This window comes from Callorhinus ursinus, unplaced genomic scaffold (genome assembly GCF_003265705.2).
Source record: "Callorhinus ursinus isolate GAN/ISIS: 27379988/994484 unplaced genomic scaffold, GSC_fseal_2.0 scaffold17, whole genome shotgun sequence".
NCBI classification, from domain to species: domain Eukaryota; kingdom Metazoa; phylum Chordata; class Mammalia; order Carnivora; family Otariidae; genus Callorhinus; species Callorhinus ursinus.
This window is the reverse complement of record NW_027397079.1, coordinates 30,831,469-30,857,995: the sequence shown is the minus strand read 5'-3', so window position 1 is coordinate 30,857,995 and position 26,527 is coordinate 30,831,469. Positions and strand designations below refer to the sequence as shown.

The window sequence follows — 26,527 nt, the reverse complement described above, 5'->3', positions numbered from 1 at the left end:
GGCAAGAAGCAGCCATCACATCGCTGCTGCACCCCCTTGCCAAGTGTAGCTATTGATTTTTTTTAAGATTTTTATTTATTTATTTGACAGAAAGAGACACCGCGAGAGAGGGAACACAAGCAGGGGGAGTGGGAGAGGGAGAAGCAGGCTTCCCACGGAGCAGGGAGCCCGATGCGGGGCTCGATCCAGGACCCTGGGATCATGACCTGAGCTGAAGGCAGACGCTTAACGACTGAGCCAGCCAGGCGCCCCATAGCCGTTGATTTTAATGGTGAGACATTTCTTTGAGAAATCTGATGCGACTCCAGGGCAAACAGGCTATGGGGGAAAAGTCATCTTAGTATATGACATGGCTCACTGAGATGACATAATGATGTCAACACTGATTACTAATCTATCTAAAATGATACAACTTTTGGGGAAGGTTATGGGGGTGAGAAATTGAGTGGGGTGGGCAGGGGTGAGGGAGAGTTGAATATTCATCTTCTATAGAAAGAATCCATATCTACTGTCTAAAACTGAAAAGTCAAGAAGTAAAATCTAAGCATGTTATTTGGGAATACTGGAGGTCTCTGCGCATGTATAACATGTTAAAAAGTTTTGTTTAGGGGCGCCTGGGTGGCTCAGTCATTTGGGCATCCGTCATGATTCCAGAGTTCCGGGATCGAGCCCCCGGTCAGGCTCCCTGCTCAGTGGAGAGTCTGCTTCTCCCTCTGCCCCTTTCCCCACTCGTGCTCTCTCTCTCTCGCTCACTCTCTCTCTCAAATAAATAAAATCTTTTTTTTTTTTTTAAAGTTTTGTTTGAAAGGCTGCCACCGTGATATGACCACTTTGGATATTGGTCTGGCAATATCCAGTCAACATAGATTCATACCAGATCATCCCACTGCTAGGTATGAAGCCTCACGAAATCTCACACATGCACATGGATTGCTTATTGCATTGTTTGTCCTAAGTAAGGTTTTAAAAATCACCCAAATGTCCAACAGAGAAAAATGGTCAAATGAAGTGTGATATATATAAACTCAGTGTGACACTACACAACGGTGGAAATGGATGTCCCGGAGCTCTGAGCATCCAACATTGATAGACCTTGGAAATCATGTAAGAGGAAGAGCAAGTTAGAGAGCGAAGACAGAAAGTTAACACATCCCGTCTCCCCGAGATTCCTGACCTGCTCCAGTCTCCAGTGCTTGCCCTTTTTGCTGGGTACACAGGTGCTGTCCTGGCTCCCTGTTGTTCTGGGGGTTCCCTATGCCTTACTCTTGTGTTGGCTCCCCGCTGCTTCTTCCTCTTCCTCCTCCTCCCCTTCCTCTTCCTCTTCCTCCTCCTCCCCTTCCTCTTCCTCTTTCTCTTCCTCTTCTTCTTCTTCCTCTTCTTCTTCAAAGATTTATTTATTAGAGAGAGAGAACCTGGGGGGAAAGGCTGGGGGGGGAAGAGAGAGAGTATCCCAATCAGACTTCCCACTGAGTGGGGAGCCCGATGCAGGGCTCAGTCTCATGACCCCGATACCATGACCTGAGCTGAAATCAAGAGTCTGATGCTTAACTGACTGAGCCACCCAGGCGCCCTTCCTGTTTCTTCTATGCCTTATTTTTCTCTTTCTTGGTTTAGACTTTTGTTTCAGTGTGTTCTGAAGGTAAGTTTTCAGAGACTTTGTATGTGTGAAAATGTATTCATTTTACCCTTACCTTCGTTCATGGTTTGGCTCAGCATAGAATTCTAGGTGGGAAATGCTTTTCTTTCGGAATTTGAAAGACATTTTCCCTCTGTCTTCTAGGTTCTGCTGTTATTGCTGGACAATCCAAAGCTATTTTGATTCCCTCTCCTTTGTATTCTGTTCCCGTCTCCCTTCTCTGGAAAAATATCAAATATTCTCTTATTCATCAGTTTGGAAATTTAGTAATGATGCTTTGGTGTGGGTCTCTTTCCTTTTATTGAGGTGGGTACTAAAATACCAGGTTGCCAGGAAGCCTACAAAGCAGTATTTAGCTTAGTGACTTTTCCAGGACTCACAGATCTATAGGTTCATGCACTTAATTTTATCAGCACAGCAAGACTCGATTCTTCTTTCAGAGATGGACTTACTTCCATCCCAGTTCCCAGGAGACTGATGCATTAACTGGAATGCTTCTGGCTTGATCTTCCTATCTCAGGTTTTGTTACTCTCCAGCTCCTGAAACCATCTGTGACTCATTGAGAACTAAATATATGCCATTTTTATTTTATTTTTTTTAAAGATTTCATTTATTTATTTGGCAGAGAGATAGAGAGAGAACACAAGTAGGCAGAGCGGCAGGCAGAGGGAGAGGGAGAAGTAGGCCTCCCCACTGAGCAGGGAGCCCAATGCAGTACTCGATCCCAGGACCCTGGGATCATGACCTGACCTTAAGGCAGATGCTTAACCGACTGAGCTACCCAGGTGCCCTATGCCATTTTTATTACCCTGGCATTCAAGGCTCTGAAATCTGAATCCAGCCTGTCTTCTAAACTTCTAACCACTGTGATTCTATCAACTAAACCCTACGTTCAAGAATCAAACTGCAATAGTCACCATTTTAGGCAGAAGCCACAAATGTACTAATTTACTGCCACTGTTTATTCAGTTTCTGAGTCCTAGATTGTCTTTTCTATATTTGTCTTGTCAAATAATCTACTGAATACCCACCATTTGTTTGGCAACATGGATGAATAACGTAGCATCTAATGTCACAGATTATTATCTTGAGACAAAGACATTACCTGGCAGTAATGGAGTTCTAAGTGGCAAATGTACCATAACAGGAATGTCAGTAGATCTTGTGGAATTTCAAAGAAGGGAGAGAGAACGTATGATTGGAGGAGTCAGGAAAGGCTTAAGACTGCCTTCATAAAACAGGAGAAATTCGAAATGTTGAGGGATAACGGAATTGGATTGTGTTGAGATTGGAGGACATGTCAGGATGAGGGATGGCATGAATGTGAGCAAAGAAGTAGAAAGTTATGGGTAATATCTGAGGTACAGCAAGGCTATAGCATAGTTCTGGGTAAGAGAGATGGAGCTTGAATGGTATGTTGGGACCAGAACGAGGAGAACCTTGAACGCTGGCTTAAGATTTTGAATCACATTGGAGAATGGTATCAGGGAGCCCCTGAGAGTTGAATGGCCTTTTAAAAGCCAACTCAGATAGAACACCTGTGAACCATTCCGGATTCTCTCCCATCACATGCAGCCTCTATGGTGTGCCAGGCACAATGCCAATCCTGAGGAATAAATAAGATAACTAAGCATTTGGTTTTGTTCTGTGTGATCCTCTCTTCCTTCATGGAGTGGAAAGTTCTTGAAGATAGGGCAATGTCAGTTCATCTTTGTACCTCCTCTACCCTTATATCTAGCGCCTTATCCTTGGTAGGTGCTCAGGAAATCTTCATAGAGAGTCAAGCCAAAAAGGATGCAAGAGTCTAACCTTCTCTTCACCAAGGTGACAAGACTGAGGCTCTGGAAGGTGAGGGATGTGCCATGATTGCACTGGGGTCAGCAAAAGAGTGGGACTGAGAGCCAACAGGCCCTCACACCTGATTCATCCATCGCTCTTTTGCCTGTACCACATTTGAATGTACACTCATGAGTATAATTAAACCTGGATATTTGGATTTGGGAATTGCTTAAGATGTGTGGTTTTTAGCTGGCTGAATTAGAGATTCAGTTCATTAAGGAGGTCTGTTGAGCAAAATAGAATGAAAACACCACACGTTTCTGTCTGAGGGCCCCACAAATTCTAGTTAAGTAGGTCACTCACAACTGCACCTGGATCTCTGCTACAGCAGGATTGAAAAAAGTCAGGGAAAATGATGCTGGTGTCAAAAGCTGACCTAATTTAGTGAAATGGAGACTTGGAGGATTATGTAACCTCGAAGCTATTGTAAATCAGAATATTTTTGAGTTTGCTTGTTTCCTTTGTAGCCTACTTTCTTTTTCTTCTTCCTAGATATGAGTTATTTACTTAATATGAACACTGTGAATACTGTGTCTGGTTTGAGCCGTTTGAGAAATGCAAATCTTCAGCTTCATTAACAATTCTCTGAAATGAAAATAAAGCAGTCACAAGTGAATAAAGTGTTTTTTTTTTTTTTTAAACCCAAGTCCAAATGTTATGGGAGTCTTTGATACTGTCACTGTAGTGATTTCTAACACAACTCCGGGTTTTTAGACAGTTCTCCTGACAGATGTCTCTCCTGAAGGAGGGGTTGGAGTCACGCTTGACGAGAATGGGCTTAGTTAGAGCAGGGAACTGCTTATGTTTTAGATGAGCTTCTCAATAGAGGTTTTAGTAAACAGAGGCACGTGGAGATAAAGAAAAGGAGGCTTCTGAAATATTTTACCCCCTTAGGAATGTGGGATGAGCACACCTTGATGAAGTGTGGAGGTTATGAAGAGGAAGGACATCAGGTTGGCCCTCCTCAAAGGACAGCTCCAGTCCAGCTCTCTGGGACTGATTGCTGACTGCTTGCTGGGAGCTCCAATACCTCCACCCTCAGGGTAGGCTCCATGTTCCCCCTACCGCTTCCTTGAACATGATCTTATTGCCTTCTCAAAACAGCCTCATAGGTGGGCCTTCTGTCTCTTTTTGATGAAGAAGGAAGTAAAGCACAGCATGAAAAGGCTTGTCTTCGGTTACCTGTGTGGGTGGCAGGAACCAGAACTTTCTCCTCATGGACAAGGTGTGAGATAATATAGTCCAAATTATATTTCCAACCTCGGAGAAGACATAGAGTAAAGGAATCATCAGAAATGGGTGGTATCGTTCCAGAAGACTTCTTCAAGAACCGGAGTTACAAAGAAGGTCTTTAGCAGAGGAAGAGAAAGAGTTTCTGTTATAAGCCATCTACAGCTTACCAGTTCCCAGAGTGTTGGATTGAAATACATTTAGAGTGAATGATAGCAAACACAGTAGACGCTTTGTTTGTTTCAAGGGACACTTTGGGATTTCACTGCCATTATCATTGCCCACTCTGCCAGGCACCAAAGAGATACTCTCCACGTTTTCTCTTATTTAAAATCATCATAACACTATGTAGTTGCCTGGGTATTATTACCATTTTAGAGATGGGGAAACAGGCTTAGAGAATGTAAGTGACTTGCCCAAGGTCACACAGATGGAAAGTGCCTGATCATGTACCCAAATCAGAATATCTGATTCTAGAACTCATACTCTGTTTATTAATATTTTACCACACTGTCTACACCAGAGGCTATGAGCCTGCACAACAGATCCATCATCTTTCTCCTTTGGAAATGCTAGCTCATCAGTGAACTCTGTTACCAGCCATCTCTCCATGTTCTGGGTTTTGTGCACAGGTTTACTCTTTTGTTTACTCATTCCCCTTCAGACATTTCTTTTGTTTGTCGTTCATTCATTCATTCATTCAAAGCCTGACAATGACCAAGCATGAGTTATGGAATGAGATCAACATGCATGTGTTTCTCACTGCCCTTTAAAGTCTTATTCAGGGGGCTAATTTTCACCATCCCCTAACTGGAAAATCTGGCAGATCTCCAGCCTTTGTGCTCACTCAGAAGCAATGGACGATTTTATGGTCACTTTACGTTGCAAGTGCAGTTTCAAGCTTAGTAAGTGGCATGTTCAGTCCCAGGTAGAATCCCATCCTGACTCTCAATGTGCCTAAGTAACATTTGTTGTGTTCGCCAGCTTGGAGCTCTTTTCATGCTGCAAGCCCGCTGCCCTGGGGAAGGGACTTGTGTTCTTTCTGCTCTCTACCCTCTGCTTGCTCCCTCTCTCCCCATCACCAACTGCTTTTGGGAGCTTAGTGGAGGTGCAGTGAGGACAGGGAGGAGAATTAAGGAGATAGGACATTTCTTACTTGGCTGCGTGGCTTCATATTTTCTGAACCAGGCAGATGGTTCGAGCCGGTGTCCTTGAGTGGGTCGGGCAGAGGATGAAGTATACTTTTTCTATTCTGGGGCATTTGCATGGCATTTGGAGTTTGCCTGTTGGACTTTTACAGTTTCCTTTCTCAGGAAGCTGTGTCTCTACTCTGTGTAGTCAGATGGCTTCCCAGCTCCTAGCACCCTGCAGAACACATCCAGCTTCTTTCTGCTGAGGTCTCTTTGTTCCTTGTAGGGCTCTCGTAGGAGGACCCAAGGCTGCACACTGGCTCCCCACATGTGTCAAGGGAAGTATCACCCACCTCTTGCTTTGGCTAGCTTTGGGATCATGGGCAGGTCACATCCCCTAGATTTTCCTAGGGAGATAGGTCAGGAGAGCCCATCCCTGGTCCACAGTCCTTGGGTGCCTCCTCAGGCGTGAGGTAGACACTAGTCCTCTGTCTCTAAGTTGCAAGAACATATGACATATTTCAGAGTTCTCCAGGCAGCCCTGTGGAAGCAGGGGGTTCAGAGTAGGGCACAAGTGCTCGCCTTAGAAACACTTCAATAAGTGTCCCCCACAGGCTCTTCTCTCGCATCTTTTTCTGTATTCTTGACCTTGTTATGGAATCCACGAATCCTAAAACGGGTTCTCCTTCATTCCATGCATAAATTCGGTGAGTGGGGACAAGGATATGTTCTCTTTCACAATTACTTTGTATCTCGGGATGTGTCCTATGAGTTCTATTCGGACATGAAGTTGTACGGGGTTTCTGCAAAGTGGCACCATTTGCCAGTCCCCTTGCCATGCCCCGGAGAAACACAGAAAACAGACAAGTTTGGTTTCACATGAGTATATCACAGTTGATGTGCTAACAGCCTTGATAGATTTCCTTATGTGGCTATAACCCACTTCATGAGTGACACATTCGTGAACCATGCTCAGGGCTAGAGATTTCTGCTGATCTCATCCATTACATGCTAGTTCTTAGTAATTTTTGTCTCCAGAGGTTGATCTTCTCTTGGGCCCTGTGCATTGAATTAGTAGGTAATTGTTCTTAATAGCTTGCCAGATTAAGACTTATTTGGGAGATGGGAAGGAGATGGACTTAATTGGACTGTGTGGGCAGTAATGAAGTGGAACATGAAAAGAAGCTCATAATAACTAGGTGATAGATTGTATATTCTATACAATATATGTATACATATGTATATGTGCTTATCTGTCCACATATATATATTTTTGCTGTAATCAAACCTCTTATTTTATTTATTTATTTTTAAAAAGATTTTATTTATTTATTTTGAGAGAGAGAGAGCACATTCGCAAGCAGGGGGAGACACAGAGGGAGAGGGAGAGAGACAATCTCAAGCAGACTCCCTGCCCAGCAGGGAGCCCAATGTGGGACTCGATCCCAGGACCCTGGGATCATGACCTGAGCCGAAGGCAGACGGTTAACTGACTGAGTCACCCGGGTGCCCCAAACCTCTTATTTTAAATAGACGTCTTATTTTGACTTACATAACTATTTGTGTGGTACTTTACAGAGGTTGAACCCAGTGGCAGGGCTCTGCTCAGACCCTCAGTGACATCTCCTCTAGTTAGAATTCCAGGTCCTTGCTGTGGCCTCTAAGACCGTGGGCTCTGCCCTGCTGGATTCTTCAGGCTCACCGTGCTCTCTCCTCTCCACCCTGAGCTGCTCGCAGTCCCTCCTCACACACCGGGGAAGCCTTGCCAGCCTCAGGACCTATCACTTGCTCTTTCTCTCCCTGGGATGCGCTCTCCTGGCTTGTTCCTTCCCGCCAGTCGGGTGTCTCTGAGTGGTGCTTCCTCAGAGAGGCCTCTTTCCTTGCTTCTTTCTGAAGCAGTGCTCCCCTTCCTACCACTTTATTTTCTCTTCATGGCACCCATCACCCCCGAAGTTGGCTTACTTGTCTGGGGTGAGTTATCAGCTGTCTCCCCACATTGGAATGTAAGTACGGGAAGACCAGGAGCTTTGTTTTGTTTGTTTCTGTCTTCCCATGACCTAGAACAGTGCCTGGCCCCCGGCAGGCTTCAGGGAGCCTTGTTGAATGAATGAGTTAGTGAAACTGGCCCAATCTCCTCATGTAGAGATGGGGGAGGAAATGAGAACTTTGGTTTTTTGTTTTGTTTTGTTTAAGATTTATCCATTTAGTGTTGCCTGGGTGGCTCAGTCGTTAAGCGTCTGCTTTCGGCTCAGGTCATGATCCCAGGGTCCTGGGATCGAGTCCCACATCGGGCTCCCTGCACCGCGGGAAGCCTGCTTCTCCCTCTCCCACTCCCCCTGCTTGTGTTCCCTCTCTCGCTGTGTCTCTCTCTGTCAAATAAATAAACAAAATCTTAAAAAAATAAAAAGATTTATCCATTTATTTTAGAGAGAGAGGGTGTGCATGTGCGCACAGGAAGATGGGGAAGGGCAGGGGGAGAGAATTCTCAAGCAGACACCCCACGAGGGCAGAGCCTGATGGTGGGGCTCAGTCTCACATTTCATGAGATCAGGAGTTGAGCCGAATCCAAGAGTCCCGCTCAACCAACCGAGCCACCCAGGCACCCCAGAAAACGTTGGTATTTTTATCTTCACTGGGTCTTGAGATATTACATAACTTACCCACACTGTGCCTGGCATTCTTTTTTTGACTGTGTTCATTAGACCCTATGATTAACACGCTGTTTTATTTAAATTATGTTTTATCAGTTTTTTTTCGTGTCCACAGCTGAATGAAACTTTCTGGTACAGGGCTTATTTCCAAGATATAGCAGACTCGGTCCTCAGTTTCTAGTCCCTAGAAACAATCACTTTCGGCTGTTTTAGCTATTTTCTTAGTACCATGTTCCTTCCTAATTTTGTAATCAGGAGGAAGAACAGTCCCTCTGGCTGCCTGCAGATCAGGACACATGGCACAGATGCCACACGCCTGGTCCTGCGCTGCAGCAAGTCAGCATGGTCACTTGGGGGACAGGTGTGTTGTAACTTTTTTTTTTTTTAAGATTTTTATTTATTTATTGAGAGAGAGAGAGAGAATGGTAGAGAGAGCGCATGAGAGGGAAGAAGGTCAGAGGGAGAAGCAGACTTCCTGCTGAGCAGGGAGCCCGATGCGGGACTCGATCCTGGGACTCCAGGATCGTGACCTGAGCCGAAGGCAGTCCCTTAACCAACTGAGCCACCCAGGCGCCCGTGTTGTAACTTTTATCATGTCAGTCGGGTATGATTGATTCTTAGCTTGACTAGATCAGATCTAGCAGCCAGGGTTAACAGCAAGGGAATAGCAGTCATGAGAACAGAGACATTCAGTCCTACTAATGCCCAGTGTTCAGGTGTCAAGGTCGTTGGTTGGAAAGTGAAAGTTTCAAACCAGAATCTCCACTCACACTTGGGCTTTTTCAATGGGAGTTGTGACAGTTTTGTTTTTGTTTTTGATCGTTCATGTAATATAATGTGTGGGTCATTCTTTCAACTCCTGTCAAATTTGTTTGCATCTCTACAAAGTTTCCTTCAAGTAATGCTGGAACGATGGAGAGCCAAACCCAAATTCTCTGCCACTTAGATTTCTAAAACTTGAGAGTTTATGACCTTACTTATTTTGCTGTAGATGAGTGGTTTTCACATCCAGCTCACCCTAAGGTCATGGGTGAACAAACAAACAAAACCCTAACTCCATGGGCTCTACCTCCGACATACTCAGAATCTCTTGTGCTGAAGACTTGTAATCTGCCACGTATGTTGTCAGATTGGCTTAAGAGGCGTTTTACAAGGCTTTGGGAAGGTGTGGGAAGAGTTGGCCGGAGATTTGGAAACAAAAGAAAACAGATTTTTTTTTTAAAAGATTTTATTTATTTATTTGAGAGAGAGAATGAGATAGAGAGAGAGAGCATGAGAGGGGGGAGGGTCAGAGGGAGAAGCAGACTCCCCACTGAGCAGGGAGCCCGACTGGGGACTCGATCCCGGGACTCCAGGATCATGACCTGAGCTGAAGGCAGTCGCTTAACCAACTGAGCCACCCAGGTGCCCCCAAAACAGATTTTTAAGAAAGAAAATGTAATGATAACACACTGGTTTGGCTCAGCAGTAAATAATATTTATACCTGCAATAATGAAAGCATGGATATATACGTAATCAAAAATGGATGAGGAATCAGAAGGGAGGTGAGTGAGGGGATGGGTTAAGTAGGTGATGGGGTTGAAGGAGCACACTTGTGGTGATGAGCACCAGGTGGTGTATGAAGTGTTGAATCACTATATTGTACACCTGAAACTAACATAACACTATATGTTAACTAACTGGAATTTGAATAAAAACTTTATAAAAAAAGAAAAAAGATGGAAGAGGAGGGAAGACAAATATGTGGGGGAAGGGTGATCTCGGTGAGTTCAATTTACATCTTCCATAGCGGGAAGATAGTAGGTATTATCTAAAACTGAAAAATCAAGAACTAGCATGTTAAGCATGTTATTTGGATGTTTCTGAAGTGTGAATAGAGAAGAAACACCTGAAAGAATAGGAGTGGTGACTTCTGGCATGTGGAAAGGGGGTATGGGTGTGGGGCAGGATACCACTCTCTGGTGTTAATGGCCTGATAAAAGGCCTGTCTCACTTTTAAAGCTATATGCAGGTTTAATTTGGTATAAATAAAAATTTAAATAACAAAGATATTTTGTCTCAGGAGAGAGATAAGTGCAAGGACAGTAAGAACAGTTGTTAATGAATTATCCAATTCCTAGACTTTTTTGCTTTATTGGGATGCCTTTGGGAAGAGTGTTAATTATGTAAAGACATTACTATTTCTTCTAGCTAATGTATTCATTTCCTTCCATGAAAAAATTACATATTAATATTACTTGATTTTCAACCTCTCCATGTAAAAGGATAAATCAACTGAGTTTTGCTAGATTTTGTTTGATGTAAGGAAAAAGGCTTTAGTGAGCCTCATAATGTTTAGTTTTGAGGGTTGTTCAGGCAGGAAGGGAATCCTCTTGGCCTTGTTTCTGACCTAGCCTCCCTCTTCTTGTTTAACCCTCTCTGTTCTTTTGGTAGCATGTGGTTATATAGAGATTAAAGGAAGAGCAAAAGGGCTGAAGATCTGAAAGCATTTCTCAGGCTAACCTTACAAATCTGGAAGGAAGCACAGAAGTAAATAGGGCCAGAGCCCAGCACTTTTCTTCTGGCAGACATGAGGATGCGGTGGACAGATCTCATGACTGCAGCTTCAGCAATTTGGGCTGACGGATGCGTTGGCCCCGATCCAGTTCTGGGCAGATTCTCTGACACTGGGAAACCCTCCGAGACAAGCTGGCAGCTCCCATCTGCAGAACAGACAACCAGTGCTCATAGGCACCCCAGATAAAACCATGCAGCTTTCGTTGATGTGTGCTCTTTGCTCTTAAAAATTAAAAAAACAGGGGCGCCTGGGTGGCTCAGTTGGTTAAGCGACTGCCTTCAGCTCAGGTCATGATCCTGGAGTCCCGGGATCGAGTCCCGCATCGGGCTCCCTGCTCAGCAGGGAGTCTGCTTCTCCCTCTGACCCTCCTCCTCATGTTCTCTCTCTCAAATAAATAAATAAAACCTTTAAAAAAGATAAAAATTAAAAAACAAAACAAAAACAAACTGAAGAGAGTATGGTAGACCCTTTGTTTTCACTGATTTTACACTCACATTTTGGTCCACCCCATCTAGAGCGTTCTAGGGTGTAGATTGAGCATCCTGGCCTTTGAGAGAGGAGGTGCTAGGGAGCGTCCCATGCCTGAGGGACAAGAACCGCCAGCGTCCATCTCTCAGCTGGCTTCGTGTCATATACTTGTTGCATATGCTAGAGATGTCTTGAAATATTAAAAACTTCTGTATTCGTGAAAAAGGAACCTCTCTGAAGGAAGTAAACTGCTAGTGCTGATGAGGAAAGTGAAGACAAAGCAGTGTTTTAAGAAACCGTGGTTACTGGGCGGCAGATAGCTATCTAGGTAGATCAAAGAGTAGAGCATTGGACTAATTTACAGTTTGGATCTATGTGAAATAGTCCACCTGATTCCATGTTTTGAGGACATTGTATGCTACCATATCTGTGGTTTGGGAGAATTTGAGAATGTCTCAGGATGTATGCCCTGCTGGTGTCAGGGTCTGCTCCTCATTCATTTATACAAGAAACATTTATTTTTTTATTATTATTTTTTAAGACTTTATTTTTATTTGAGAGAGAGCAAGAGTGAAAGAACACGAGCAGGAGGTGGGGCAGAGAGAGAAGCAGACTTCTGCTGAGCAGGGAACCCAATGTGGGGCTTCACTCCAGGACCCTGGGATCATGACTTGAGCTGAAGGCACTTATCTGACTGAGCCACCCAGGCGCCTCATTTAAGAAACCTTTATTCTATGCATAGCCCTCTGCTGGGTGCTGGGGTTATAGTGCTAAACACAGCAGGCTCTGCCCGTGGAGCTTACGAAATATGTAAATAGGATGCTACCAGCTAGGGATGAGCATTTTGGCTTTAGACAGAGTACTAGGGAGGCCTATGAGGACATAACATTTGAGCCTGAGAACTGAAACATGGGAGGAGACAAACCTGTGTACGAAGTGGAGGGAATTAATTTCAGGTCAAGGGAGCAGCTGATGCATAAGAGAGTGGGAAGGAGTCTGATGGGAGGAGTCTGATGGTCAGAAAGAAGCACCAGGGGTGCGAAGGGGGAGCATAGGAGATGAGATTTGAGGGGCAGACACACTCCTATGATAAAGGGCTCCAACAGACAGAGTTAAAGGTCTAGATATAGTCTGAGTGCAATGGGAAAATATCAGAAGGTTTTAAGCAGAATTGCTATGATCTGATTTCGGTCTTCTTCTCTTCTGATTGATGTTTTAAAAAGATCCCTGATGGCTTCTCCATGGAGAATGGATTGATTGGACGGTGAAGGTGGAAGGGAGGCACAGTTTCCATTACAGAAGTGAAAATCATGGTGCTCTGGATTAAGGTGGGAGGTAGTGCAGAAAGAAATGGGTAGATTTGAGATGTGCTTTGGAGATAGAATGGATGTCTTGATGTCTTAGAGGTATCTATTTTTATATACGCAGGTGTCCAAAGAGAAAAATTAACTGTGCTTTTTCATTTAACTCCTTGGCCTTTCAGACACTTAGTTCAACTTACCACACGTTATCAACTTACCACAACCATGATCCATAAACAGCATAAATGCAGCTATTCATTTCCTTCCTGATGGGTAAAAACAATATGTCATAAATTATTGATCACTAAATATTTTGCTTCCACGGACACATAAATGTTTAATCCTCAAGGTTTTTGACATGTGCATATTTTACTTTCATGAGTACAAACATCTAAATTTGATATCCTGATCACTGGTAACTATATGTATATATGTATATTTTTTAAGATTTTATTTGTTTATTTGACAGAGAGACAGCAAGAGAGGGAACACAAGCAGGGGCAGTGGGAGAGGGAGAAGCAGTCTTCCCGCGGAGCAGGGAGCCCGATGCGGGGCTTGATCCCAGGACCCTGGGATCATGACCCGAGCCAAAGGCAGACGCTTAACAACTGAGCCACCCAGGCGCCCTGGTAACTATATATTTTTTAGTTGCACGCAAAGAGCCATGTTTAACCCGTAGTCCTGTAATTCACTGCCAAAAACATTGACACTTGTTTACTGATGAAGCCTTTGGCATTTAATCAGAAAATCTAGCAGAAAAACATCCATTTTATATGGGTCATTCCACACTCTACCCCTTCCCCGACCCCACGCCCCCCCATGAGTCTTTTGAATCACCTGGAAAAGTTAAAAGAAAAATACAGCATTTTGTTTCTCGTTCTAGACCAAATCAACAGTCTCTGGAAATGAGGTCCAGGAATCTGTGTTCTTTATCAAATTTCCCAAGAAGTAGCGATGTAGCTAGTCTTGGGGGTGGGGGTGAGGGTATTGGGAACAGCTCCGAGATGGTCTCTTAGGTGGCTTCCACCACTAATGTTTTATGACTTAATATGAAATCTCTAAATTCTATCATGAGAATTTATAGTTGTATCTTTGGTTTTATATCCTGTTGTTGCTTATGTATGCCTATGATTTATTTCATGCTTTGGTCTTTGGTAACAGAATATCCAATTATAACATTATGCCTTCGGGAAAATAAAATCCTCTTTAAGACATCTGCCTTGTGACAGTTTCCAAGAATGTCTCATGTCGAAATTGGAAAACTGTTCATAATTGGACATGTGAATTTGGATGATTCTTTCACAGGCATTATGCAATTATGGTATTCTTTCGGCCACGTGGGCACCATTTGGTCGTTGTTGGACTAATAATACAGCATCTGGTGATGTCTGAAAGTGTCAGAACCAGGGGCCTCTGCTTAGAATAAGATTCTTATGACTTAGCTGATGCCGAGCAAAAGCTTGGATCCAGGAGGGATGAGACAGAGATTCTTTCTCTACTGTCTCCACTCAGTAGCACGCAGACCCCGAATACACATTCCCTGGGGGTGGAATTGTACATGCGGTCTTAAAACTGTGCAGCTCTGGAGGCTGAGAGGCTTCAGGGTTACTTGAACCCGCTGTCTGCTGCAGTGCACATGTTAAAACAGTCCCAGTAGATTCCCCTTTGGTCAGTGACTGTAAAGCTCCTGTTTTTCCAGACCTTGATACCTGATTGGCTAGGGTGGCCCGTCTTCTCTTTATTCTCAAGGCAACTAAACTCTAGTTTTTACTTTCATACGTGACATCAAGCAGTCTGGAAACTTGCTAGTTCAGTCGTCCCGCAGTTTGACAAGAAGGCAAATGCTCACGCTCTCATTTCCCAGGTGGCCTATTTTCAACCTCTAGATTCAGTTTTCCAAATATTCCCTGGTTTGGGTCACCAGTATATGGAGAGGAATTGAAAGCATAGCGGTGAAATGAGTAGTTTTGCTATTCGTGGCAACCACTTTACTTCTGCTTTGGCCCATCCTGTCACTGTGCCCCCCTCGGCCCGTGCTCTGTCTTCATATTGACATTGGGCTGCAGGACACCATGCTGCTCAAGCAGGTGGGAGATTTTGTCCGTTACAGTGAATGAAATGGTGGTTGGTAACAGTGATGGTGATGCAGGGGGTGGTGGTGGTGAGTTTTGGCACATGGGGAAGATTTGCCCAGCTTAAATATGAACTGGGTTATTTCTTTTCATTTTAATTAAGGTCAAGTGTCTTTCCTGCTTGTTGCCTATACTCATTGCTCCTCTTCCTTATTTACTAGCCAAGATTTTTGTTGTTGTCCCCTCCTCCTCCTCAATTGCTTGGTGCATTTTGTCATGAGTTAGAGAAAGTGTATATCCACTTTGTAACACCCATGATGCTCTATTTTATATTACATTATTTCTTGGAAGAAAGAAGCTGAAGGTCGTTTTATATTAGCCAGACTATTCTGAAATACTCAGACCGACAGAAAGAGCTTCTCTCGTCACGCACAAAGGCAGGTCTAATTGTATACATTTCCATTCTTTGCAGAAGTAATGGTGGCCTGTTTTGGACAGGGAGAGCCACACCATAACCAAACTATATACCCCCACATTGCTTGAGAAACTCTGTGGTGTAATGGAAAGAACTGGGTTCAGACCGTCAGTTGGAGCAGGGCTGATTTGCTACGTGTGTGACATTAGCATGGTTTCTGAACCTTATTAAGTTTCTTCTCTCATTTATAATATGAGGATAATTCCAATTTCTGTAGAGTGCTTGAGAAGTTTCGAGATAATTCATGTAAAGTGCAAAACGTTGCCGGGGCATGGTCAATGCTTAATAAGAAATGACAGAGAGTTATTAATACTGAGAGTTAGCATAATGATTATGTTCATAATATTCCTTTATTATCCTTTTAATGTCCATGGGATCTGTGGTGATGTTCCCCTTTTTCATTTCTGATAATTTGTGTATTCTCTCTCTATTTGTCTTAGCCTAGCTAGAGGCTTATTGATTTTACTGATCTTTTCAAAGAACTAGTTTTGGTTCCATTGATTTTTCTCTATTGATCTCTTGTTTTCAAGTTCATTGATTTCTGCTCTAATTTTTATTATTTCTTTGCTTCTGCTTATTATGGATTTAATTTGCTTTTCTTTTTGTAGTTTCCTAAAGTGGAGACTTATGTTATTGATTTTAGATCTTTCTTCTTTTCGAATATGTGCATTCTATCCTATAAATTTACCTCTAAGGGGCACCTGAGGGGCTCAGATGGTTAAGCATCCGATTCTTGGTTTCAGCTCAGGTCATGATCTCAGGGGCCTGGGATAGAGCTTTGTGTTGGGCTCTGCACTCAGTGGGGAGTCTGCGTGTGCCTCTCCCTCTGTCTCTGCCCCTTCCCCTGCTCATGCTCATTGTCTCTCTCTCTCTCTCTCTCTCTCTCAAATAAATAAACAAACAAACAAATAAATAAATAAAATCTTTTAAAAAATTTACTTCTAAGCACCGCTTTCTCTGTAGCCCACAAGTTTTGATAAGTTGCATTTTCATTTTCACGTAGTTAAAAAATTTTTACATTACTCTTGAGGTTTTTCTTTGACTGATGTGTTACTAGAAGTGTGATGTTTAACCTGCACATATTTGGAGATTTTCCCGTTAACTTTCTGTTCTTGATTTCTAGTTTCATTCCAATGTGGTCTGAGAGTAGACACTGTATGATTTTTTTAAAATTGTTAAGGTGTGTTTTATGGCCAGTGGATAGTCTATCTTGATGAATGTTGCGTGTGAACTTGAGAGGAGTGTGTATTCTGCTGGTGTTGGATACAGTAGAGCATAGAATGTCAATTCTATTCAGTTGGTGGATGGTGTTGTTTCGTTCAAGTGTGTCTGCTGATTTTCCACCTGCCAAATCTGTCCATTTCCAATAGAAGGGTGTTGAAGTCTCCAGCTGTAATAATGAATTCACCGTTTCCTCCTTGCAGTTCTATTGATTTTTGCCTCATGTAGTTTGACAGTCTCTTGTTAAGTGTATACATGCTTAGGATTGCTATCATGTTTATATTCACATGAGCTAATGTAAAGTTCAGGAGCAATGATAATAAGATTATAACAGATTTCAAAGTAGAGTGGGGCGCCTAGGTGCTCAGTCAGTTAAACCAGTTAAACATCCGACTCTTTTTTTTTTTTAAAGATTTTATTTATTTATTTGAGAGAGAGAATGAGAGACAGAGAGCATGAGAGGGAAGAGGGTCAGAGGGAGAAGCAGACTCCCCGCTGAGCAGGGAGCCCGATGTGGGACTCGATCCCGGGACTCCAGGATCATGACCTGAGCTGAAGGCAGTTGCTTAACCAACTGAGCCACCCAGGCGCCCCTCAACATCCAACTCTTGATCTCAGCCCAAATCTTGATCTCACGGTCGTGAGTTCAGGCCCCGGGTTGGGCTCCACACTGAGTATAGCGCCTACTTAAAAAAATTAAATAAAAAATAAAAATAAATAAAAATAAAAGTAGACTAACAGAGATGGTTTGGGGTAAAGAAGTTTTCTTTCCTTTTGAGTAGGTTACTATCTTCCTTGCTGGTCCAAGGCCTCCATCCCCTTTGGGGGAAGGTTGGACTGTTACAGAAGAAAAGTTTGACACTCGTTTGTAACTTTGATGTTCAGCTTTTCTTATTTCCTGTTATTTCCTTTCCTTTCTAAAGTCAGACTGCTGTCTTGTGGGGATTTTCTACATGTTTTTAGTTCCCACTTTAACATAATGGAAACTAAGACTAGAGTACTCAGCTCAGAGACTTCTCCTCTTGAGAAGGTACCCCTTCCAGTCATGACAGCTTGGTCACAAGCCTTGCTTCTCCATGGCAGAAGGAAGGGGAGAAAGCCTCGCGCTTTCTAGCCCTCGGTGTTGTGGGGCACGAACAAAGAGGGAGAAGAAAAGGAAGGTAGATACCAACATTTTGTCTTTGCCCATGCCAACCCCAAACCCTGCCTTTGGGTCACATTTTGAAGTGGAGACATTAGAAATACCTTGATATGGGGCACCTCGGTGGCTCAGTCAGTTGGGCATCTGCCTTCGGCTCAGGTCATGATCCCAGGGTCCTGGGATCGAGCCCTGCGTCGGGTTCTCTGTTCAGTGGGGAGTCTGCTTCTCCCTCTCCCTCTGCTGCTCTACCTGCTTGTGCTCTTTCTCTCTCTGTCAAATAAATGAGTAAAATCTTAAAAAAAAAAAAAAAAGAAAGAAATACCTCAGTAAGTTGAGGAAAACACAAAGACAGGAGGGTCCTGAGCTAAAATGTAGGGTCCAGCATAGTTAAGTGGTCAGCCTGGTGTGGCCAGGCAGGGGCTTCTGGTTTATTCTCCAAAGCTTGTGTGTTCTTGTGTTGCAAGTCTGCGGAGCGTGAAGGTGCAGAATGTCCATTGGCCAAGGCCAGAGGCAAGCACCTGGCCATGTTGTGGCAGAGCGCGCACACAGACTTACCTACGGGCGGTTGTACGCTTTGCCCCGGACAACCCTGTGGTGCCATCATCCTCATCCTCTGCAGTTAGTGCTCTCTGCCTCTCTCACTCTCTTTTAAGATTTTATTTATTTATTTTGAGAGAGAGCAAAAGTGAAAGAGATCACAGAGGCAGAGGGACAAGCAGACTCCCCGCCGAATGGAGAACCCGACCCGGGGCTCGATCCCAGGACCCTGGGATCATGACCTGAGCCGAAGGCAGACGCTCAACCGACTGAGCCACACAGGCACCCCTGCCCTCTGCCTCTCTTAAAAGTGACCCAATTGTACCAGAAACGATGCGTACCCCTGTGAGCAGTCAGTGGGGCTGAGCCTTCAGCGGAGCACCCCAGGACCTGACGGGACCCCCCCCGGGACCAGACCATATGTCACAGGTGCCGGCTTCAGCGGCAGAAGCTGCAGGATGTCACCTCGGAGGTCAGAGAAATGGGAGGACACCACACAATCCCAGAGCATCTTCTCCAATGCCACACAGGGTGTGGAAAAGAGGTAGAGAGGGAGGTAGAAGCTGAGAAACCGGACAGACATGTTTACCTGGAGAGAATGAATAGCACGACTGTTGGGAGGTTTTGCATTAGATTGTGTTTGATCTGTTGTTTTGTATTCATGCCCAGCGGATGGGGGCTTACAGGATTGGGTTAGTCACATAGAAGATGCATTTCCTTTCCTCTCTGACACATCTGAATTGCACTTACGTGAGCAAATTTTGCAACCCAGTCACTGAACAATTACGTTTTTCTGCAGCTTCTTTGCGGGGCTTTGTTTTCAAAGGTCTTTGAAGCTGCTAAGACAAGATCTCTGTAAGCCTCATAGTGGTCAAAACTTTTCTAAGAATATTTAGCACCAACATGGAATAGACAGAGCCCCCTCATTTCACTGTGTCACGTTTTCCTACTCGTTCAGTCCTGGCCACAGAAGTAGGCAATACTTGGAGTTCACCTTACATCTACAATCCCTTTAAGTGATCTTCAGGGATCCACTGTAATATTTATAATTGGGAAATGCTTATAGGTAGTCTTTTTTTTTAACTTTTAAATTGAGGTATGACATTCATAAATTTCACCAATCTTAAGCCACTGTTTTTGTTTTTTTGTTTTTTGTTTTTTGTTTTGAGAGAGAAAGAGCAAGCAAGCAGGGGGAGGGGCAGAGAGAGAGGGAAAGAGAATCTCAAGCAGGCTCCAGGGCCAGCGCAGAGCCCAACGCGGGGTTCAGTGTCATGACCCTGAGATCATGACCTGAGCCGAAATCAAGAGTCGGACGCTTAACTGACTGAGCCACCCAGGCGCCCCATCTTAAGGCATAGTTTTAAGATTATTGATTAGCTTTACGAATTGGTAAATTTCTATGTAGTGTTTTTTAAACGACTTCCCTCTGTCTTGGACAACAGGGTGAGTTAGGGCAGTCTCTGCCACGCCCTGACCTGTTCATCTGCTTAGAGGAAGTTAGAATATGAAGGATTAATTCAGAACTCACAGAGTTGCACTTAATTTCATAAAATCCGAAAAAGTGAATTTTATGGGCTCTCTAAAATGTTTCATCCGGTGCAAGGGAGCCCATCTGAACTCGGGCTCCAGATCCTTGTGCTGCCCATGACCCCACCTTCCCTTTCTCTCTTGCCAACCTCCACCAACCTGAGCTCCCCTGAGCGGAGGGTCCACGTTATCCGTTTCCCCTGGAGAGACAAAGGTCATGTTAGCAAATCTAGGTAGACAGTAAACAGCCCCCTTACTCACCTTCTCATCACCTATTATCATTTCCCCTTTGTGACAGATCCACGGTCATGGCCATCTCCAGGTTCTCCCTCTGCCCCTCCCACACTTCTCAGCTCCCTGCTCCGGGCCCCCGCACTCCCCTGAAATGGCCCTTACTAAATTATCGGGGACATCCTTGCTGCCAAATCCTTCATGTTGCTAAATAAGATGAAGGCATTTTCTGGCCCTCGTCCTGTTTGACTTCTCGGCAACACGGGACGTCATTAATGCGGACTTCCTTCCCTACATGTCCTCTCCTCTTGGCTTCTCCACTTCAGCACCTCTGGGTTTCTCCTCTGTCTGCTCTTGCGAGGACGCCCTTCTCTGGCTGGCCATTAGATGTTAGAATTCACCAACTGGATCTGCTGCCTTCTCTGATTCTCGCTCTAGATTCTGTCCCTGGGCCAGGGGTTTACAATCCCATCGGTCTAAATGCCTACTTCTTATAACAACATGTGATCTAAAACAAAAACATATACTGCCCTATCTGTAATATACAGGAGAATCATTTCTGTTTGGAGGGCATCTCAATATATGTGTGCGTGCCTGGTCATACAGAAGGCTGGATGAAGTCGGTACATGCTGTGCCTCTGTGTGGAATCCGTGATTGTGAATGTGGTTATTCTGTATGTGGCATCTGCTGTGTAGACCGACAGAGGAGTGTTGACCTGGTGCTCAGTTACCACGAGCAGTGATGTGGTTTTTCTAAAATGGGGAGTAGCTCTGGGTAAATACTGAGGAGCAGCCCACTCTTCCCTTAATTTATATGCTTCTTATATGCCTGGAAAATTCAATGTAAATTGAAACGAGGCAGGAAATACAAGCCTTGGTGTTTATACGGAAGATGAAGAGAATTACAAACAGGGTTTTCACTTTCATGACATGTGGGACATGGGACGTTTCTTCTCCGTGAACTGTGCTGTGCTTTTCAAGGAGTCTCGCATTTTGGGGTCCCCTCCCAATGAGTGGCAGTAGCACTCCCAAATCACTGTGGGACATCTGTCCTCACCTCCCCACCCTGGAAAATTCCAGAAATCCCCCTGGGGGTCCTCCTCGGTAGTTGAGAACAACTGCCCTTGGGGGTCTCCTCCTTGACCGGTGCTGCAGCCCCTAACCAGAAAGCGCCCGCACTTACGTCTTTACTCCCGACCTCTCTTCTGACCTTCTATTGATATCTAAATAACCTGCTGTCTGCTTGGTATCCATTTTATGGGTCCCAAAGTCACCTCCAAACTCAGAGAACGGCTGCAGTGTCTATCTGTTTATGCAGGTCGGGAAACTGGGTCTCCCTTGGAGACTTCCTCCCCTCCTTACCCTCCATGGGTATCCGACTCATCATAAAATTCTTTTAGTTTTATTTCCCGAATACTGAAGATATTTTCTATTTTTTTTTTTTTAATCTCTCCACTCTCCCAGGCTCTACCTTAACATTTTACTCCAAGCTGCCATAACCACTTATGTGGCCCCCACAGCGGCCTCTGGCTCATCCAGCTGCTTCCACTCAGCCTCTTCTCTGCTCCCTCTGGCTACACTGATTGCCTGTGGTCCCTTGTGTTACCATGCTCCCTCCTACTGAACACAGGCTGCCTCCCTTCTGGAATGTTCCTCCTCCTTCTTCCTTCTGTTTATTCCAGCCATCCTTCAGTCCCAGCCATGTCACAGCCTCGAGAAAGTCGTCCTTGACCTCTCTGACAAGGTCAAGTCCCTTACTTCAGACACTCACTGCATTTCATAACACGTTTGAGTCTCGCATTGCTTTTACTTCTATGAGGAGTTGACTAATGTCCGCCTTTTTCACTGGACTGTCAGCTCCGTGAGAGCAGGGCATTTTCTGATTTTGCTCACCACCGTGTCTTCAGTACCTACCACAGTGCCCCGCGTGCAGTAGGCCCTCAATAAACGCTGAGCGTTCCTGAAACTTGGAAGATTTTTTTTGGCCAGAGCGCGACCTGCTCCATTTTGTGACGACAGGGGGCAGCAGAGAGCCGCCAGAGGAGAGATTAGAAAATCCGTTGTCAGGCTGTTTAACCAGGAGTGGGGAAAGGGAGGAAAACAGGTCCAAATGGAAACTGAGAAGCAAAAGAACAGATTTCGCGAAGAAAAATGGAGCCAGAGTGAGGAAGTTGGAGTTAGGTGGAGGGGGCTGGAAAGGGATCTCTGATGTGACGTGGGCAGCAGTCTTCAGCGTGGCATATCACTTCTCCCCAGGCCTGGCTAGGGTTGGAAAGACTCCTTCCTGAGTACACCAGAAAACCATAATGATGCAGGCTGGGAGGGAAGAAAGGGAGGTGCCAGTTTCTTCTTCCAGGCACAGCTTTGTTTTGTAAGCTTCTGGCTCTGCAGGTGGTGACAGTTCTATCCTTGAATGGGGTGTGGGATTGGGGCAGGAGGAGCTGTGGGGTGCTGGGAAGAAGGGGAGGAAACTAACATTTCCTTAATACCCTTTCTCTGTGTTACAGGCACAAAATAGTCCTATAAGGTCAATATTTTCCTCATTGGAAAGACGAGGGTCCTGTGGCTCAGAGGGCTACAACAACACGCTCCATGTCATATTCATGTGGCTAACTTGAGTTTTTAGCCCTAACTCCCTTGGCTTAGAAACCCGCGTTCTTTCTCAGACACTCTGGTGCCTTCTTAAAAATTTTGGTAATGGTTGTTGTTGTTTTTTTTTTTGCCGTCTCTAAAGAGAAGTATACCCTTTCTGATTATGTGCCATATTGGCTAGATTCAAAACTTACCCTAGAAACTATTATCCCTGTTTATGAACTTGTTGGCTCTTGGGAAATGAAATGTACCATTAATATAAAATATATTGCATCTTCTGTTGGCAGTTTATAATCTCTAATTGGTGACAAAGACTCAGAATTTGAAACGGGCAAGTTTTTTTTATGGCATGTCTGTAAGGATCGAAAATTGTGAGAATTGTCATCCTGATTTTATATTGAAGGATACAAACTAACTGTGAAGTTTTCTTAGTCACAGTGTTAATGAAGGGAGTGCTCATGGAGGAAATAGGATCCCTGCTCACTCATCATGAGCCCCAATTAAAATGACCTTAGAGCTGGTTAAACAATTTCTCACCTGAAATATAACTACCAGAGAAGGAAAATTCGGGTGGAAGTTTCAAAGAGAGCACTTCTCCATGGAACACAGGCTACGCTATTGTAGATATCGAAGCCAGTATGACTTGAATGCCCCCGTCTAAGCCAGTGTCTTTTGGGGTTAGCAAAAGCAAGTGTGCTGCAGGGCCGAGGAGTAACGGTGGAGGGGGAGAACTGTCCAAGTCGGGGGGAGCCACAGGGCTCTCTCCCTGTTACCCAGTAGCAGAGGAAAAGCATCGTGGAACTGAATGTACGTCAACATTTTGGCAGGGAGAAATGTGTGATTTTATCAAATAGTAAATAATGCTCGGGAAGAAAATACATTCTTCTCATTGCAAAGAAAAGAGTGTGGTGAAAAGTGGATTTTTTTTTTTTCCTTTCGGGAGGGGATGGAAGGCATTAAGGTGGACTTTTCATCCTAGATTCTATCATCTGTGTTGCCTTGTCCATATTCGTTAAATTATTTGGTTCAAGCAGTTGTTAGTAACAACGATCACTTTCCTGTGTGCCTACTTCGTCCCTTCAGATGGCCCACAAACAGCAGAATGCGTTCTGAAGCCAGGCACGCACCAGACTCAATGTTTTTTGAGCATCTATGCGTCCAATTTCCGTCCAGGCAAAAACCCTCAGGGAGGGGCGCCTGGGTGGCTTAGGCGTTAAGCGTCTGCCTTCGGCTCAGGTCTCACATCGGGCTCCCTGCTCAGCGGGAGTCTGCTCCTCTCTCTCCCACTCCCTCCGCTTGTGTTCCCTCTCCCTGTGTCTCTCTTTGTCAAATAAATAAATAAAATCTTAAAAAAAACCCTCAGGGAATCATGGAGATGGCACACAATGGGTTCTTTTCCCCAACTGCCTAAACAGTTGTTTAGAACTCAGAACATATTTACCCCTTTCGTCATGACCAGATTCCAAGGCCCTTCCATCAAAATATTTTGAATAATGAAGCCATACTATAACACTAATAATCCAAGCCTGAATTCTTGGACCTCGAACTGGGAGGCTGACTACCTGGAGAGGCTAGAAAAACGGGGATGAAGAGAGAATGTAGCATTTGAAGGGGTCAGTGAATGTCTCGTTTACAAAATGTAAAATGCTTTCCCAGGAGGTGACACTAGAGGGCAGTATATACAGGAAAAATCTCAATGGAGCTGGCCACTGAATTCTTAAATTTCCAGCTGTGCTTTTTTTTTTTAACTTTCAAATATCACTCCTTAATTCTGTTCATTTCATTACATAACAGAGGGAAAAAGACACTGAAATCCTCTGTCATCATAACAAAAAAATCTTAAGAGGATGAAGAATTTTGTGAATGTAATTTTTATCAAAGTCTTGGTTAAACTTGGCTTAAAAAATCAAGTAGTATTAAAAGTTTTTTTTTAATTTGGATTTAAAAATAAAACAGTCGTCTTCCCCTGTGTTTTATACCTTTCTTTCCTGGAATTATAGATAATATGTGCTTGTATTTCTGGAGACAGACAGTTATGAGGTTATTTTTAATGAATTACCCCAGACACTCATATTTACTCTCCCCCCAGCCCCGAATCTATCTAACATAGTAAAATTTTATTTCATAAGAAATCATCGTTTACTGTGTCATTGTTATGATTTCAAGTTTTCATCATGGTACTCTCACCCAGCTTCCACAACCATCAGCCTTGTCTCCTTTGTGTCTGATTATTTGTACATTCCTCCTCCTTCTCCTAATGATTTGAAACAATTTTTAAACACCATATATCCTCTTACCAGCATTGTTTACTTTTTTATTTTTTAACGATTTTATTTATTTGACAGATAAAGACATAGCGAGAGAGGGAACACAAAGCAGGGGCAGAGGGAGAGGGAGAAGCAGACTCCCCGCTGAGCAGGGAGCCTGATGCGGGGCTCGATCCCAGGACCCTGGGATCATGACCTGAGCCGAAGGCAGATGCTTAATGACTGAGCCACCCAGGCACCCAGCATTGTTTACTTTATCATGAGTATGAAATACGGCTCCACATGGGGCCAGTGATTACATTTCCTTTTCTGATACTTGATTTACTTGAGCTAATAATCATCTTTAAAAAATTGCCTAGTTTTTATGAATTACTTCCCATTAACTTTAGCTTTGTTTTAGCAGTGTTCCAGCAGCTGTAGCCAATAGCTGTGTGTGGATATTGCATTTTTACGTTTGGGTATATAAAATGCATTTTTGGTACATAAATAAAGTTTAAGTAAGTGGTTTGATGTGTCAGGTCATCTGTTGGTTTTACTTCTCCCCCAGGGAACATTTGTTCTGCTGCCCTCTCCTGCTTTCAGCTGGACTTGTCCAGGGAGCCTGGGTGGCTCAGTCGGTTGAGCGTCTGCCTTCCCCTTGGGTCATGATCGCAGGGTCCTGGGATTGAGTCCCGCATCGGGCTCCCCGCTCAGCAGGGAGCTTGCTTCTCCCTCTCCCTCTGCCGCTCCCCCTGCTCATGCTCTTTCTCTCTCTGTCAAATAAATAAATAAAATCCTAAAAAATAAATAAATAAACTGGACTTGTTGCTCTCATTAGTCCTGCTATATGAATATTCTCATCCTGGGGCTTCAAATATCCTGAGGAATTATTTTTTCCTGTTTTATGATGGATTCCCTATTTCCTAGGTCTGTTTTCAGCTTTCTTGATCTACTCTCTAGAGTGTCTACAGCCCATTTTCTAAACGTTTCATAAAGTGGGGACAAGGGTGGTTTGGAATTGGAGGCCTAACATCTTCCCTCAGAATTTTGAAGGGTTTGCTCCATTGTCTTCTAGAAGTCTGATGTCGTTCTGATTCCTGCTCTTTTGGTAGTGAACCTTGTGACCAGGCACACAGGCCAGTTTGACTAAGGGACCTCGGATTGCCGATTTGGGTTAGTGACTATACAGCCTTACGTTTTTGAGGGGAAGCTGCCATAAATACAAATGGAAGAATATTGGCATCTGGAATTGGCTTCATCTTTGTATCAACTTATTACTCTTTGTGTCTGGTATTATTTTGCTTCCCCATTCCTTTACAAATAACCAGTTTTCTGTAGATTTTGATGACCTGAGTTGATGTGGGTCTTTTTCTCTCATGGGACAGGCACTTAGTACCCTTTCTGTCTGGAGGCTCGTGTCGTTCAGTTCTGAAAATGTATCTCATACTATTAGTCAAGTCATCTTCTCTGATCTCTATTTTCTTTCTTTCTTTCTTTCTTTCTTTCTTTCTTTCTTTCTTTCTTTCTTTCTTTCTTTCTTTCTCTCTCTCTCTCTCTTTCTTTTCCTTCTTTCCTTCCTTCCTTCCTTCCTTCCTTCCTTCCTCCCTCCCTCCCTCCCTCCCTCCCTCCCTCCCTCCCTCCCTCCCTTCCTTCCTTCCTTCCTTCCTCCCT

General features: G+C 44.1%; 1 protein-coding gene across 2 annotated transcripts in view; it reads left to right on the top strand.

The window, feature by feature from the left end:
* FUT10 (fucosyltransferase 10) overlaps positions 1-26,527 on the top strand; it is a 74,791-nt gene that overhangs the window by 11,710 nt on the left and 36,554 nt on the right. The gene's annotated exons all lie outside the window — the stretch shown is intronic.